Source organism: Geotrypetes seraphini, chromosome 7 (genome assembly GCF_902459505.1).
Source record: "Geotrypetes seraphini chromosome 7, aGeoSer1.1, whole genome shotgun sequence".
Lineage (NCBI taxonomy): Eukaryota > Metazoa > Chordata > Amphibia > Gymnophiona > Dermophiidae > Geotrypetes > Geotrypetes seraphini.
The window spans coordinates 181,520,688-181,534,670 of NC_047090.1; positions in this window are offsets into that span (position 1 = coordinate 181,520,688).

The window sequence follows — 13,983 nt, forward strand, 5'->3', positions numbered from 1 at the left end:
ACAATTGCCATGCTTCGGTTCCTCTTCTTCCTTCCTTCCTCCCCCCCGCGGGACCCTGCGGCACCATCAACTCTTACTCCCTCTAATGTCGGCCCTGCAGCTCCAGACTTCCTCGCACCTTCTCCCCTCCCCCTTTGGATCGCTATTATTTTAAATGTTATAGCCGCGGAGCTGTATCCATCAGTGGAGATGTCTAACCTCGGCCTGCCCCGGAACTCTTACTGCAGCAGCCGCCCGTCTAGGCAGGAACAGGAAGTCACTGTTGCAGTAAGAGTTCCGGGGCAGGCCGAGGTTAGACATCTCCACTGATGGATACAGCTCCGCGGCTATAACATTTAAAATAATAGCGATCCAAAGGGGGAGGGGAGAAGGTGCGAGGAAGTCTGGAGCTGCAGGGCCGACATTAGAGGGAGTAAGAGTTGATGGTGCCGCAGGGTCCCGCGGGGGGGGGGGGGGGGGAGGAAGGAAGGAAGAAGAGGAACCGAAGCATGGCAATTGTGGGGAAGTGCAGAGCTGCAGGGAAGAGTGTTGCGGTACCCAGCTGAAGGGAGAAGGAAGATGAGGGAGGGAATTAAAGGAGATGCCAGGGCTTGGAGCATAGGAGGAAGGTATGCCAGTCTAAGGGAAAAGGAAGGGGGAGATGTGAGAGCATGGAGGGGGAACGAAAGATGGAAGAAAAGGAAAGGAGAGAGATGCCAGAGAATCAGGGAAGGGGAGATACCAGACTATGAGGAGAGGTGTGGGAGAGGGAAGGCGAGGAGAGAGATGCCAGACCAATGGGGTGAAAGGAGAGATGGAAGGGGGAGGCATACAGTTTCTGGAAGGGGCATAGAAGGAGAGAAGATGCCATATAGGGGAAGAGAGACGGCAGACAGTGAATGGAAGGAAGAGAGTTACAAGAAGATGAGGAAAGGAGAAACCACAGAAGACAAAGGTAGAAAAAAATTTCTATTTATTTATTGCTTTAGGAGACATGTGTCACTGTTTCTGTGAAGCATTGTATGCAGAGTCCAGCTTCTTGCTGGTTCAATTTAACCTTTGTCTATGTATTTTTATTTTATCCCCCCTTTTACAAAACTGTGAAGCGTTTTTAGCACCAGCCTTGGTGGTAGCAGCTCTGATGCTCAGAATTTTATGAGCATCAGAGCTGTTACCTCCGTAGCTAAAATCCACACTACAGTTTTGTAAAAGAGGGAGGGGTTAGTTTGTGATTACATATTCCTTACTAGGCGAAGGTGTTTTCTGTGTTCTGTGTGTTCGAAAGACATGGTTTTCTGTTAGGATTGACGGTGTAGGATTGATCTGTGCTGGTCTGGCTTGTTTAGTTTTACAATGGGTGTATTGATGTACTGCTCACTGCAATATGTAAGATGCTGCCTTTTCCTAGGTACTCATGTGTGACGTGTGGTTTGTTACTAAAAATCATGTTTTTCTTACAGATGGGGGGGGGTGCCAAAAAATGATGGGCCCCGGATGTTACATATGCTAGGTACGCCACTGTATGTAAAGATACCAGAAAGCTGGCGTAGCAAAAACTTCTAAGTTTTGAGTATTTAACCCTCCCACAATCTCACGGGCACTCGTTTCAAGTTTATTGAGATTTTGATTTAAACGCAATATCAAATATTTTCAATGCGTATAACAAAAATAAATTTGGGGAAATAAATAAAACCATTTGAACCAGTGTTCCCGCTAAGCTGCGCTGGCGTGCGCTGGCGCACAAAATATTACATCGCAGCGCACACGTTTCTCGTCACAGCGCACGATCGGAAGAGGCGTACGGCAGATGGTAGGGCGGCGAGAGGAGAATCGGGCGAGTTGGCTCATAACTTGCTGGCGCCCGATATTTTTGGCTCACGGTGAAAAAAGTTTGCTCACAACACCCGCCCGCTTAGAGGGAACACTGCTCGTGACCCCCATCCAGTCCGAGTAGTGGCCCTTCACCCCTACCCTCTGTTTCCTACCCGCCAACCAGTTTCTGATCCATCTATGTACGTCTCCGTCCACTCCATGGTTCTTCAGTTTCCGGAGTAGACGTTCGTGAGGCACCTTGTCAAAGGCTTTTTGGAAATCAAGGTATATGATGTCTATGGGGTCTCCTCTGTCCATCCGTTTGTTAATTCCTTCGAAGAAGTGCAATAAGTTCGTTAGGCACGATCTCCCCCTGCAGAAACCATGTTGGGTTGTTTTCAAAAGTTCGTTTCTTTCCAGATGTTCATCGATGTGTTCTTTAATCAGTGCTTCCGTCAGTTTCCCCGGAACCGAAGTCAAACTCACTGGTCTGTAGTTTCCCGGGTCACCTCTTGATCCCTTTTTAAAGATGGGCGTGACATTGGCTATCTTCCAATCCTCCGGGATCATGCCTGTTTTCAAGGATAGGTTGCAAATTTGCTGCAGTAGTTCCGCTATCTCCTCCTTTAATTCCTTCAGAACCCTGGGATGGATTCCGTCCGGACCCGGGGATTTGTCAGTTTTAAGTTTTTCTATCTGCCTGTGTACATCATCAAGGCTCACTTCCATGGATGTTAATTTTTCTGCTTGATTTCCATTGAATATTTGTTCAGGTTCCGGTATGTTGGTTGTGTCTTCGTTTGTAAATACAGACGAGAAGAACATGTTGAGTCTTTCTGCGACTTCTTTCTCCTCCTTCACCGCTCCCTTCCTGTCTCCTTCGTCCAGCGGTCCTACCTCCTCCCTAGCTGGCTGTTTCCCTTTAACATATCTGAAGAACGGTTTGAAATTTCGTGCCTCCCTGGCTAGCCTCTCTTCATACTCTCTTTTGGCTTTTCGAACCACACGGTGACATTCTTTTTGATACTTCCTGTGCTCCTTCTGGTTCCCTTCAGTTTTGTCCTTTTTCCATTCCCTGAATGAATTTTTCTTATTGCCTATCGCTTCCTTCACTATTTTAGTCATCCATACTGGGTCTTTTGTTCGACCCTTTTTGCACCCCTTTCTGAATCTGGGGATGTGCAGATTTTGTGCCTCGCTCACTGTGTCTTTGAAAAAAGACCAGGCATGTTCTACTGTTTGCCATTTTTTGGAAGTGTTCCTAAGTTTCTTCCTTACCATTTCCCTCATTGCTTCATAGTTTCCTTTCCTGAAGTTGAAAGATGTCGCTATGGTTCTCTTTCCGTTCGGTATGCCTACTTCAACCTTGAACTTGATCATATTATGATCACTGTTTCCCAACGGTCCCACTACTTCCACTTCCTTTGCAGGTCCCCTTAGTCCATTTAGGATTAAATCCAGAGTGGCATTTCCTCTCGTCGGTTCTCTAACAAGCTGCTCCATGAAGCAATCTTGTATAGCCTCCAGGAATTCTGTCTCCCTAGCGCATCTTGAGCTTCCAAGACTCCAGTCTATCCCAGGATAGTTGAAGTCTCCCATAACAACTGTGTAACCACTTTTGCATTCTCGCTTCATCTCGGCATCCATTTCTTTATCGCTATCTTCAGTTTGCCCGGGTGGACGATAGTATAGGCCCATCTTTATTTCATGCCCTTTCCTACCCGGTATTTTAACCCATAGCGATTCCAGTTTGTTGATCATCTCCGCTGTGTCCATTCTTGTCGATTGTATGCTTTCTTTTACGTATAGGGCTATTCCTCCTCCTTTCTGACCTGACCTATCCCGGCGATAGAGCTTGTACCCCGGCAGTGCTGTATCCCATTTGTTTTCCTCATTCCACCATGTTTCAGAGATTCCAATGATGTCTATGTCCTCTGCAGTCCTTATCTCCACCACCTCCACTAGGCGTTTATTCCATGCATCTATCACCCTTTCCATAAAGAAGTATTTCCTTAGATTACTTTTGAGTCTATCCCCTTCAACTTCATCTTACGCCCCCTAATTCTTTTCATTTGCTTCCTCTTTGCAATTAGGTCAAAGATATTTAAATGTCTCAATTATATCCCCTCTCTCTCGTCTTTCCTCCAAAGTATACTGTATATATTGAGGCCTATAGGTCTGTCTCTATGTGCTTTATGATAACGGCCACTGACCATTTTAGTAGCTGTCCATTGGGTCGACTCTATCCTGGTTACATCTTTCTGAAGATAAGGTCTCCAGAATTTCACACTGGACTCTTAAATGTAGTCTTACCAGAGACTTACACAGAGGCACTATCGCCTCTTTTAACCTGCTGGCCAACCTCTCCCTATGCACCCAAGCCTACTATTTACCGCAAGGAAACTCTACCTCAGCTCAAAGTTAATTTTCTGGGAGATTTTAATTTTCTGGGAGATTCTAGGACGAAAGGTGTCAAAAGGACCAGAATATCCCAAACCAAAGGGGAGGTTAAAAATGTGTGTGTGCTGAAAAGAAAATCGTTGAAGGACAATTGAGCATTTTATATATAAGCCCAATGTGATTCATTTTTCAGAGTATGAAACCCACACTAAGGGCTCCTTTTATCAAGGCGTGCTACGGGGGTCAGTGGGTCGGACATTTCATCACGCGCTAACCCCCGCGGCAAGCCTAAAAACTAACGCTTTGTCAATGGAGGCGTTAGCGACTAGCGCGGCAGGCGGTTGAACGCGCGGTATTCCTCACGTTAACTGCCTACCGCCCCTTGATAAAAGGAGCCCTAAATGCCATAAAGGGTTCATTTAGCTTGCATCTGCTTAGAACGCTGCCTCACCGGCTGCAGACATAACTTAAAGATCTGGAAGCGATTTGCAGCTTCCAGCACTGGCTCTGTGTGGCTTTGACCTGTCTTGGAGGTGTGAAAGGAGGGTGCCGAAAAACAGGCTCGTAATAATTCTCTGGCAGCTCACGGCTTAAAAGTCATACTGTTTCAAATTAGAGAGGACGGCAATATTTATTTGCTACTGAGTTTTAGCCAGCATGGCATTTCAGCAAGCAGCACTTTCAAAGATTAAAAGTTACGACCACAGAAGTTGCAGACTTGTACTTTAACTGTACTGACATGAGATTCTCTAAAATTAACTTTCTATTTTCTTTTTTTTTTCCTTTCCTCTTGCTCTTTTGCTCCCTGTCCCTTTTCATCTTTTTCCTTCTTATTTTTTTTTTCCATTTAACTCTTTTGAGGCTCATAATCAAAAAACCCATCTAAGTCGGCATTTGGACGTCCTAATCGCCGAGAAGTCCAAGTGCCAATAACCAAAACTATTTTCCTTGACGTCTCTCTAGATGTTTCTCCTGCTGTGCATCCAGAGCTCCAGGTGGTATGCTGAGAGGAATGTTATGGGTATGTTTAAGTTGGGCTTAACTTGGGGGTTTTGCAGTGATACAATGGTGAGGCCCCATTTGGATTATTGTGCTCAATTTTGGAGACCATATCTGGTGAAGAACATAAAAAGATTTGAAGCGGAAGAGGAAGGCGACAAAAATGGTAAGAGGTTTGTGCCAGAATACGTATGAGGAGAGACTGGAAGCTCTGAATATGTATACCGTAGACTGGACAGGGACAGGGGAGATATGATTCAGACGTTCAAATACTTCAAAGGTATTAACGTATAACAAAATCTATTCCAGGGAAAGGAAAATGGTAAAACTAGAGGGCATTATTTGAGGTTGAGGGGTGGTAGATTCAAGAGCAATGTTAGGAAATTCTTCTTTACGGAAAGGATGGTGGGGATACATGAAATCTAATCTAATCTAATCCTTAGGTTTGTATACCGCATCATCTCCACGTTCGTAGAGCTCAGCGCAGTTTACAGTAGAAGAAATAGGAAGGAACTACAACAGAGGGTTAGAGGTAGAAGTGTGAAGAAAATTTAGAGGACTTGGGATGCCAAGATAAAAGAGTTTCCTTGATTCCTAATTTGGAGGGAGACTTACATTTTTTGAGAAAAGCCAGGTTTTCAGATGCTTGTGGAAGATTTGGAGAGAGCTCAAGTTCCGAAGAGGGGAGGTAAGGTTGTTCCAGAGCTCAGTGATTTTGAAGTGGAGGGAGGTCCCTAGCTTTCCTTTGTGGGAAATGCCTTTTTGTGAGGGGAAGGATAGTTTTAATTTGTGGGAGGATCTGGTGGTATTAGGGTTTGAGGAATTCCAAGAAAGAGGGATAAAGGGAGGGAGGATACCATATAGGATTTTGAAAGTTAAACAGGCGCATTTATAGTGGACCCTGTCGATTATCGGAAGCCAGTGGATCTTGTCCAGGAGCGGGGAGACATGGTCAAATTTGCTTTTAGCGAAGATGAGCTTGGCCGCGGCATTCTGAATCCGTTGGAGTTTGTGGAGGTTTTTCTTGGTTAGGCTTAAGTAGATAGAGTTGCAATAGTCCAATCTGGAGAGGATGATGGATTGGACATGGAGGGTAAAATGTTTTTGATGGAAGCAGGATCTAACTTTCCTCAGCATGTGAAGGTCGAAAAAGCATTTTTTTACCAAGGACTGGAAATGTGCTCCAGAGGGAGGTGGTGGAGAGGAAAATGGTGACAGAGTTCAAACAAGCATGGGATGAACACAGAGGATCTCTAATTAGAAAATAATGGGTATACATTGGAGGAACTAAGGCCAGAACTGGGTACGCCTGCACGGCCTGTGTCCCATATATGGACATTCAATTGAGGATGGGTTAGGTAGGGTTTTGATGGCTGGGATGGTCAAGATGGGCTGGGATGAGCTTTGATGGAGACTCCAGTAGACGGAACCTAAGCACACTACTGGGCAGGGCTCTGGGTTTCTATCCCAGAAATATCTAAGAAAAAGGACCATTTAAATTAAATAAATTTGTGGAGCATGTATGGTTGGACCACTCTGCCATCATTTACTATGTTACTATAATCAAACCTTTTCCAAGACATCCTGGTGTAACTTAGACGTTCAGAGCTAGACCTGTTTTAGAAACATCTAAGTGCCGCAAAGGTACTCAAACTGACCAGGTGACTACTGGATATATTAAAGTGTGACTCACTTCCCCACACTACTCACTAACCCCTTCCACCCCACAAAAATGTGAATGAAAGAATACACACCTGTCTGCAGAACAGCAGAACTTGGTATTGGAAAGCTTAGTGGTGGATGGGCTCGTGAGCCATAGAGAGGAGGACCCAGGCCCATAAGCCACTCTAACCACTCCATTAATGTGGAAAGTTTAAGTCCACTTAAACTCACCAAAACCCTACTCTACTGACATAGGTACCACTTGTAGTCATGAGGTCTATTGGAGTGGTAGACAGATGGATCTAGTAGGTTTTGGGGAAGTTTTGGAGGACTCAGCATAAATTAAGAAGGGTATATGGAGAGATGTACCTCCATATACTGTTGAGGAATATAAGGAACTACAAAGGGCCCTGAAGAATCTGAGTGAGTGGGCAAATAAATGGCAGATGAGCTTCAATGTAGAGAAATGTAGTCTTGCACATAGGGAAAGGGAACTCGATGTATAACTATACGATGAAAGGGATGGTACTGGGGGAAGGCAACCTAGAAAAGGACTTGGGGGTTTTGGTGGATAAAACAATGAAGCCGGCGGCACAATGTGCAATGGCCACAAAGAAGGCAAACAGAATGTTGGGCATTATCAAAAAAGGTATCACTACCAGAACGAAGGAAGTTATCCTGCCATTGTATCGGGCGATGGTGCGCCCGCATCTGGAGTACTGCATCTAATACTGGTTGCCATACCTTAAGAATGATATGGCGATGCTCGAGAGGGTCCAGAAAAGAGCAACAAGGATGATAAAAGGCATGTAAAACCTTTCATGTGCTGAAAGGCTAGAGAAGCTAGGGTTCTTTTCCATGGAAAAGCAGAGACTTAGAGGGGACATGATAGAGACTTATAAGATCATGAAAGGCATAGAGAAGGTGGAGAGGGACAGATTCTTCAGACTAGCGGGGAAAACTAAAACAAGAGGGCACTCAGAAAAATTGAAAGGAGACAGATTCAGAACAAATGCTAGGAAGTTCTTCTTCACTCAGAGGGCGGTGGACACCTGGAATGCACTTTCAGAGGAGGTGGTAGGACAGAGTACGATATTGGGATTCAAAAAGCGATTGGATGATTTCCTGAAGGAGAAGGGGATTGAAGGGTATAGATAGAGGGTTACTATACAGAATAATAAATGATTAGGGAATAAAAGGTTTAGGTAAAGGATCACTTACAGGTCATGGACCTGGGGGGCCACCGCGGGAGCGGACTGCTGGGCATGATGGACCCCTGGTCCCTGGGCATGATGGACCCCTGGTCTGTTCTTATGCTCTCTAAGTTGTTCCACTGCTCTGTTGGCATATCTGGGTGGTCAGTCCATCACAATGCTGACCTTTCCCATGTCCAAATGATCTGAATTTGGATGTTTTCAGCTTGGGCATTTCTTTGGTCAAAAATATTTATGCTTATTAAACTTTGATATACCACCAAATCTTACATCCATAAAATTTCTAATTAACATATAAAACACAAAGAACGCCATAAAATATAGGATAGCACAAAGAGAGATACAGCAAGCAACATCAAACAATGTTACCATCTATAATTACCATATATACTCAAATATAGGACGAGATTTGGGGGCCAAAAAAATGGCCAAAATAGAGGGTCTCGTCCTATATTTTGGTCATCACCCAGTGACTAACCGACCCCCCTCCTGGACTTGTTGCAGTCCTCTGTCAGCTAGCCATATGAACTGATAGGATCCCTCTCTTGTCGGTACGCTTTCCTCTACTGACAATTCCTAACTCAGTCTCTCCTACCTTCCTGTGCCTTATGCCTGGAACAGCCTACCTGCCTTATGTCTTATGCCTGGAACAACCTGCATGACTCAGTACGTTGGGTTCCATCTCACTTTTTTGAAACTACGTTTAAATCCTAACCCAACCAGCTTGTAAAACACCCATATCTGTTTGTCATTCCCTCTACGTATAGTCACCTACCCCATCTGCCTCATCGTTCCTCTTGACCTTCCCTACCTGATCAGTGTGTATAGATTCATCCTTTGGTCCTGTCTGTCTGTCATAAAAAGATTGTACGCTTTTTCGAACAGGGACTGACTCTTGTGTGTTCAATGTACAGCACCGTGAGAAGACATGGTTTACAGTAGCTGACTTTTTCTGGAATAAATGGAATATAGTTTTTCTCACTGGAAACTCTCTGTACACACAGGAGAACTGATATAAATGCAGCTGGTCTAACTAATTGAGGATGTGAGATGTCTGTGTTTAAGGCCTCAGGACACTGAGACAGGATTTTCAAGAATCTCTGTAGTGAACTAATCGCTCGCCATAACTCGGCCATGAATTGTCCAACAACGATCGCTGTAGAGCGATTGAAACATATGCACAGATTAACCTTGTTGGTTGTAGATGGGATTTACACATGCACTTGCTGTTCGCACATGCGAGGTCAAAATAAAGGGGGAGGGGTGGCTGCAGTTTACTCGCTGGCCCTACGAGTGGACATTTTAAAAGGAACCATTTCAATTTGTGCAGCCAGATTATGGAACAGAATACGCTTTAAACCCGTGGTTAAAACCACAGGCTTGCAATGCGCTCTTTTAAATATAAAAAGGGAGTTCGTATGCATATGTACAGTTTGATTTTTTATTTTGATGGTTGTTTTGTAACCTCGATACTGGGATTTCAGGGCGGCAGAGAGCAGGAGAGTCGGCAAGGACGGTAAGCGGCTGGTCCTCGGCAGTCGCTTCATTTCGGATCGGCAAACCCAATCGGTGTTTCTGCTTCCGCTTAGTGAATCAATGCCTTCCCACTTATGCAGGCCACTTCCCCTCATTTGCATGGGCGGATCGGGTGGGAGATTGATCGGGCAGAAGGTTAGTGAATCGGGTCAGGGGTTGGGGGAACGATCGCAAACTGCTCGGGACGCGATCGGTGAGTTTAGTGAATCTAGGCCAAAGTACATGATGGCAGATAAAGACCTGGATGGTCCATCCAGTCTGCCCTGTAACCACATGCATTACAATTTCATGATTAAATTGTCTTTTTTCTTTGTTTCTTCTGGGCCACAGACCTTAGAGGTCCACCTGACACTTTGATGTTTTACTCTTGTATACTGATAGCTATCTTCATTTGCTCATGTCTGATCTAGTTAGTCCAATAAAAAAGGTAACACTTGGATTGTATTTTTTTTTTTAAAAAATTATTTCTACATAGAAACAAGGCTTAAATTGTATTTATTTCCCAGAGGGAAAGTTTCTTGATTGTTTTTTTTATTGCTTTGTATACCATCTTGAATGATTTCTGTCGTGAAGATAATGTGTAAATATTTTATAACGAAATAAGAATTCTTCTGTCTCCCTTGCATGCTAACAAGCTAATTCAATGTTGTGCATTCATGCTCACATAACCATTTGGATGTGAATTGGTTCTAAACTTTTTAAAAAACTAACTTTGTTCAGATGGGGGATTGCATCAAGGAATTGTCTGGATGGGAATAACTGAAAGAAGTAGGAACGCAGTGGGCAAAACTGAAAGGAGCGATTGTAAGGACAAACTATTTTGTAAGGAGAGTAAGTTATGTCATGTACATATCCTTAGATTTATTTATTTGGCGTTTTGCTTATTATTGTGTTTCTGTTATATAAAACTTTCAATAAATAAACTAAGGGCTCCTTTTACGAAGATGCGCTAGGGCATTGCGCGCATTAAATTCCCGAGCGCGCTAGCCGCTACTGCCTCCTTTTCAGCAGGCGGTAGATTTTGCGGTAATTTTGTGTGTGCGTTAAAAACCCTAGCGCACCTTTCTAAAAGGAGCCCAAAGACTAAAAAAAAGAAGAAAATAAGGCCGCTTTGGTTCTCAAAAGTAGTAGCTGAGAAGCTAAAGAAAAAGAGGTTAGCTTTCATAAACTACAAAAGATTACAAAAAGATGAAGAGAGGCAAAAATATCTGGAAAAGTTAAGAGAGGCTGGTCGAGTAGTCAGGAAAGCAAAGATGCAAATGGAAGTAAAAATAGCTGACATGGTAAAAAACGGGGGGGGGGAAGACATTTTTTTAGCTATATTAATAATAGGAAGAAGTGCAAAAGTGGCATTGTGAGACTCAGAGGTGAAGGGGAGAAATATATTGAAGCTGATAAAGATAAGGCTGAATTAATGAACAGATATTTCACAGCTCATGGCTGAAGCCCCAGAAATGGGAATGCAGAAGACAAACACAAATAGGGATGGCGATGTGATAGACCCTGATCGATTCTCAGAGGGTTGTGTTTGTGAGGAGCTAGTTAAATAAAAGGTGGACATAGCGATGGAGCGGATGGTGTACATCCAAGGGTACTGAAGGAACTTAGGAAAGTGGCTGGCCTTTTCAATGCTTCTCTAGAGTTGGGAGTGGCACCAGAGGACTAGAGAAGGGCAGATGTGGAAGTAAGGAAGAAGTAGATGCACTAAAGACCGATAAGTTTGACTTCTGTGGTAAATAGATTAATAGAAACACTTGTAAAACAGAGAATAGTGAAATTTCTGGAATCCAGTAGATTACAGGACCCAAGGCAACATGGATTCACTAGAGATAGGTCTTGTCAGACAAATCTGATCAATTTCTTTGACTGGGTGACGAAAGAATTGAATAAAGGGAGGGCGCAAGAAGCTATAAATTTAATTTTAGCAAAGCCTTTGACAGTGGTCCACACAAGCATCTAATAAATAAGCTGAGTGCCCTCAGTATGGGCCTCAAAGTGATGGACTGGATCAGGAAATGGTTGAGTGGAAAATGACAGAGGGTAGTGGTCAATGGAGATCGATCTGAGGAAAGGGATGTTACCAGTGGTGTGCCTCAAGGTTTGATTCTTAGGCCGGTTATTTTTAACATTTTTGTAAACGATATTGCTGACGGGCTATCAGGTAAGATTTGCCTCTTTGCAGATGATACTAAAATCTGCAATAGAGCAGACACTCCTGATGGTGTGAATGAGATAAGGAAGACCAAAAAAGAATGGTCTGAAATTTGGCAGCTAAGACTTAATGCTAAGAAATGCAAGGTCATGCATTTGGGCTGCAAAAATCGAGGGGAATGGCACAGTTTAGGGGGTGAAGAACTTATGCGCACAAAAGAAAATCAGGATTTAGGTGTGATAGTGTGTGATGATCTTAAGATGGCCAAACAGGCCCTACGGGGTCATGCCAAGGGATAGGGTCACTAGGACTTGAATGAGCGGGTCAGTAGAGTGGCAGTATAATTACAATTATACTTAAGGGGTCAGAAGACTTAAGAGGGTGGGTAAATAGTGTGGGCAGACTTGATGGGCTATATGGCCCTTATCTGCCGTCATCTTTCTATGTTTCTATGTTTCTAGGGGGGAGGTATGGCCAGTAGGAAAAAGGAGGTTTTGATGTCCTTGTCTAAGACTCTGGTGAGACCTTATGTAGAAAATTGTGCACAGTTCTGGAGACCACACCTTCAAAAAGATATAGACGGTGTGGAGTTGGTCCAGAAGAAGGCTACTAAATGGTTGGTGGTCTTCATCATAAGACATATAGGGACAGACTTAAAGATCTCAATATGTATAGTTTGGAGAAAAAGCTGGAGTGGGAAGATATGATAAAGATGTTTAAATACCTACCTGGCATAAATGCACATGAGACAAGTCTCTGTCATTTGAAAGAAAGCTCCATAATGAAGGACATTGGATGAAGTTAAGAACATGAGAATAGCCTGACTGGGTCAGACCAAAGGTCCATCAAAACCCAGTAGCCTTTTCTCATGGTGTCCAATCAAGGTCACTAGTACCTGGCCAGAACCCAAAAAGTAGCAACGTTACATGCTACCGATTAAGAGCAAACAGTATATCTTTCTCAATAATAGACTATGGACTTTTCCTCCAATTAAGAGGTAATAGGCTCAGAAGTAATCTAAGGAAATACTTTTTTACAGAAAGGGTGGTAGATGTATGGAACGGTATCCCAGTAAAGGTTGTGAAGACAAAGACTGTGTTTGAATTTAAGAAAATGTGGGGCAGGCACGTGAGATCTATTATGGAGAGGAAGAAATAGTGGATGCTGTATATGGGCAGACTGGATGGGCCATATGGCCTTTATCTGCCGTCAAATATCTATGTTTCTATGGATATTGAGGCCTTCTGGTGATATATAAGAATGGTGCTTGACTGGGTAACACAGCAGAGAATATACAATATAGAACCACAGCCCCTATACAAGTAGAAAGAATACATAAGAAAAAGAGAAATGATAGGCTTTTGGCCGAATGTATTTATGCAAATTGCAGACAGAAGAAAATTATGTGTGATAGATAGTTGAAGATGTAGTATCTATAAGCAGAACTAGTCAAGAGGTTTTATAAACCTTAGAACCAGCCCAAGCACCCAGCATACTAGGCACCTGTCTAGAGTGGCACAATGGGGGGGAGGGGAGATTTGTTATGGCAATTAATGGGTCTATGTTCAGCATCTCTTCATCCTCCCCCAAGGGTGTTCAGTGTCTTTTCTTCTCTTCCTTTACCTCCTCCATGTCTGCACTGGCATTTCAGTCATTTTGCCAACATAACACTTGGTGCACCCGGGGGTAGGGCCATGACCGAGGGGTGGGATCTAGCAGGCATTGAGCATGTACAAAGACACAAAATTCTGTGCTGGATGTGATGAGTGTTGTGTTGACAAGCTGACTGTCATGCCAGTATCGCTGTAGGGAAGATAAGGAAGAGAAACCATTACCATTAGGGGAAGAATGAGGAGATGGTGGATATCACAGGGAGAACAGGGAGAAAAATGCATAGCCCTACACCCCTCTCCGACATCCCCCTGACATCCTCCACATCATGATATTGCCTGGATATCCTCCACACCCCACCTCATATCCTCCTGATATCCTATAACTCCTACAACATCCCCTGACATCTCCACCCCCCCACCTTCCGCCAACATTCTTGCTCCCCCCAACATCCTTGGAACCCCTCCCCGTATTTTCAGTAAAGCAAATGGCAGGAGGGAAGCTGACAGGGCCGCGCAAATGACGGGATGCAGTGGGATCTTGGGAAGCAGTGGATGGGGATGGATCTTCTTTCTCTTTAATTGTCAGAACTAGTTTTTTTAGGCCTATTTCCTGAGC